Below are 4,683 nucleotides of genomic sequence, written 5' to 3' on the forward strand. Positions count from 1 at the left end.
AAAACATTGATTGCCTCCTGCACGCCCCCTACTGGAGATCAGCCCACAATCTGGGCATGTGCTCTGACTGGGAATCAACCTGAAACCTTTTGGTGAATGAGACAACACTCATCCAACTGACCACACCAGCCAGGGCTGAAGTAAAGTTTCTAATAGTGAAAGCTGAGTGAGTGTGAAATACTTCCCTATGTGAATACAATGGGTGGGGGCAAACCATGATCATATAGCATCATAGCATCATGGTTATGTGAGTATTCTTGCCTTCAACACATTGTGCTTGCTGGTGATCCTAATGACCTAAAGAGAGGAGAAAAATGCCTTGAGATAAGGAAGAGATCTTCTTCTTCTTCTTTTTTTTTTAAAATAGCAGTTCAGGGGACGGAGATTAAAAGTGGCCATCTTGATAATGATGTCAGTGAATTAAAATTAAATTTTGAAAGGCAAAGTTTCACTGGGTTAAATAACATCTCTTGTTCTGTAAATTTAGAATCTTAGATATTTGACCATCAGAGCTACGAGTCTGAACACACTCCAAATTTAACTGAAGTTCTAAATTGTAAGCCTAGGGTATATGAGAGAGATTTGAAGAGGAAATACCCAGCCAAAACTCCAGGCAGTTTTAGCCTCTGCAAACCCACATTTGTACCAGAGGGTGATTCTGGTTTGGTCTTCTGCAGCCTTCCCTGAATTTTATTTTATTTTTTTAATTTTCATTTTCAATCTTGCCTTATCACATAAGGGTTGTTCCTATGGGATTTGTTTCATTCATGACCGGGAGTATTTACCAGGATCAGTACTTACAGTGTTTGAATATTTCACGTTTATACAAGAGAACAAAGGTGTGTGTGTGGGGTGTGTGTGTGTGTGTATGTGTGTGTGTTTGGTGATTTCCAAAAGTGCAGTTTGACCCGCCATTTTGACTGAACAAGTGGCCATTACTTAGTTTTCAGCTAATGAGCAGGGTGATGGCCAGCACCGCAGTGCATGCCTATCTGGAGCCCTAGCACAGAGAAGTGGGGAACTGAGCAAGTGGATTGAGGCCCCCATTCACCCCCCTCCTCCTCCCTGAATCTTTGTTTGTGGGTGTTCTTAATGCCTGGTCACAGAAATGGCTTTGTCCACCTGTTGCACTAGGGGTTCTATTCCTTTGGGAAGGGAGGGAACAGGCTTCCTTAGCCCAGATGGCTTGTGGGAGACCAGGAAAAGTGTCTGAGCTTGCATTTGCAGGTGTCAGCAGGTCAGCACTAGGAACCACTGGGCGTGGCTTGGGCTGGGCTGCTAGGTTTTGGTGAAGGGCAAGGACCAGTGTTGTGAATGCAAATAAGAGAAGCTTCTATCTCATTACTGTCTTTTTTCTTTTTGTCCTTGGGGAATCCACCTTGGGCTACAGTGAGGTTAGGTTGATGACCACCTGTGAAGAACTCGAGCCCCTTGGAACAGAGAGCAGAAGGTCAGCACTGCTGGCCAATTCTCCCTTGCCAGTGCCCTGGGGTCCCTCAGCCTCCTCCCTTCCTCTTAGGAATTCCCTCCATTGCAACACACAGCTTAGCCAGGACCAGCTATTCCACCAAGGAAATTAAATCATGAGCATCCTGTCCAAAGGAGCTCCCAGGCTCTTCTCCCAGCAGCAAACAACCTGCGTAGACTAGAGTGGCAGGGGAGTGATTCTCCACTTTCCAGGGCAGGTGCCAGTCTGTGAACTACACAAGAGTGCTGCTGACTTGACAAAATCACCAGCTCTGTAAATGCTTTCTGATATTCCTTTCCCTTCTGTGTCCCCATCCCCTCTCCCCATATTATCTCCCAACACTGGCTGCCCGGTGACTCTGCTGCCCTCTTACTGTTCAGTGCTACCCCTACCCCACCCTGATCATGATGCTTTTTCTAGATCTTTCTTCCTCCCAAAGCAACAAATTCTGAAATCACTCCCTTCCCCTTTGCCTTCCTCTCTCTCATTCAAAATTCCTGCCCTGTGTTAATCTTAGCTAGGGAGAAATCCCAGTGATTGAAGGCATCCATACCTTCTGTGAATGACTGTTTCACAAGTTGTCCCTAGAGATGCTTGTTTGATAGTAGGCTAGCACTAGCCTGTCCAACAAAAAGAACGTCTAGTTAGCACAATGTGTGGTAGAGACTTGGCTGGGAGCCTAGAACAAGAATATTGATTTGATACTTTAGAAGGCACATTGTTTCAAAAGAGGAGGTGCAAATGTGAACATGTATGTGCTCAGGATCCCCCCAAAACTATGACCCATCTGGGTTCAAAGGGAGAGGGATGCTTGGGAGGAGAAGGAAATGGTGATAATCGATAATTATTGGTTGCTCTTGATTTCCCAAATGATTATTGAAGTAATCAGATAATTAGTTAAAAAACTATATGTGGTGACATACACATAACATAAAATTTAGCATCTTAATCATTTTTAAGTGTACAGTTGAGTGGTGTGAAATATATTCATATTGACGTGCAACCCATCTCCAGAGCTTTTTCATCTTGCAAAACGGAAGCTCTTTGCCCATTAAACAACATATTAGTATACACCTCTCCCAGCCATCATTCTACTTTCTGTCTCTATGAATTTGACGAAGTACTGCATATAATTGGAATCACAGTGTTTATCTCTTTGTGACTCGCTTAGTTCACTAGCATAATGTCCTCAGTGTTCATACATGTAGCATGTGACAGGATTTCATTTTTAAGGCTGAATAATATTCCTATAATTAGTTAAATTTTAATGAGTCATTGATATTGGAAAGTTGTCGCTCAATTAATAGGCCCGCGATGAATTATGGGAGGAAGAAAGAAGGGTTACGTTTGGGATGCAGTAGACCCCACCACCTCCACCTGGGGACTAAGGCTTGAGTAGAAGAAAATCCCACCAGCTGATCATCATTTCCCTTGTAGCTCAGAGGTGGAGAGGATACTTGCTGTCCATGAATTTTGAGTGACAACATCCGGCCGTGACCTCCTGAATGTTGCATAGTTCGTGAGCTCCTGGCCCATGGAAATCTGGACAGGGCCGGGCGTTTTTCTACTTTGGAAAAGACAGCCCGGTATTCCTGTGGACCCTTTGGTGTCAGTGGCACTTTCTACTTCCTTGAGAGAGAAGGGAGAGTCAGAACTGGCCATGGAGTCCAATGTATACTATCACCAAATGTGAGAGCTTGAAGGAGGCCTTCTGATTAATCACCCCATTTCTAGAGGTGGAGAAAGTGATGTCACGCAAGATAGCACTTCATCCCATGCAACTCAGGTGACAGTCCCAGGACTGGAATGGAGGCCCCTCACTGCCTAGTCCCACTGCAGTCCTATGCCAGAAAAACCTTGTTATTTATGTAGCATTACATCTAGATCCTGTATTTGAGAATGTATAGAATATATTACTTTAAAACTTGCCCCAGTACCATCTGATATAGGCATTATTCCCTTTGTAAATAAGGACACAGAGTCTTAGTGATATTTACTGAGGATCCCGAGGCCTTGCTATTTAGTAAGTACATAAACTAGGATTTGAACCAAGGTTTCCTGACTCAGTCTCATATTTCTTGCAACACATCATTCTTTAGTTCAGTTCCAAGGTCACATATAGTGAATTTAAAGATATAGTTTAGTTTTGTGGGCAAAATATTTCATATTCTATTAAACTTCATATGTTCTAAGGGGTAGCCCTGTGATAAATACTTTATATGTGCTATGTTGCTAATGCTAAGACAACTATACTGAGTAGGTACTACTGCTATTCTTCTTTTGCAAAAATATCTGAAGGTAAAAACAAACAAACTTATAAAGCAACTTGCTAATTAAAAGCTAGAGGCAGGATTTGAACCCAGGTCTATGTGACTAAGGAGCCTCTTAATCACTGTGAGGTACTGAATTGCTCTCTATTTCAACTATTCTTTTCTCATTTTATCTCCAAAAATTCACTGTAGCAAAAAAAAAAAAAAATTCTGTGCCTACCTTTTTTGTTTTCTTTTTTGCAATGTACTTTTTGAAGCCATTTATAAAAGGGACTGTTGATCTGTCTTTATGAATGTGCCCTAAACTTCGATATTCTGTCCATCATTTTTTTTTTAATTCAAGAGATGTCTTCAGATATCACTGGACAGAGGCCAACTCTGAGAGTATGAATGACATACTTTTCTAAGATTAGAGCAATGTGATGACAGTGTGCTTTTTCTACTTGATGTAAACCAAGAACAACAAGCAAATAATTAAGAGGCCATCAATAACAGCATCAATAACAGCATTGATTGGCAGGTGGGCTGATGGACACTTGGGTTTGGTTGGTTGGTAGGGTAGGCTGAGAGCTGCACACCAAGAATGCCTTGAAGGGGAAGCACCCGGTCGTAAGGTGGCTTGGTTTGCTCTCAGGACCTTACAGACAGCTTGCCTGGGGTCTGATTCCAAGGCCGCTCTCTGGCAGAAAGCACTCTGGGCAAGGAGTCAGGAAGCCCAGCTTGTCTTCCTGGCTCTACAATCACTCGCTATGCTAACTGCTCAGTCACCTAACCTGGGCCTGTCAGGCTGGGCCTTAATGTTTAAGATTCCTTCCTCCATTTCCTCTAAAGTCCCTGAAAGAAAGCTATGCTGTCCCTGGCTTTTCCTTTCTTCCTTCCTTCCTTCCTTCCTTCCTTCCTTCCTTCCTTCCTTCCTTCCTCCCTCCCTCCCTCCCTCCCTCCCTC

Source organism: Myotis lucifugus, unplaced genomic scaffold (genome assembly GCF_000147115.1).
Source record: "Myotis lucifugus unplaced genomic scaffold, Myoluc2.0 scaffold_148, whole genome shotgun sequence".
Lineage (NCBI taxonomy): Eukaryota > Metazoa > Chordata > Mammalia > Chiroptera > Vespertilionidae > Myotis > Myotis lucifugus.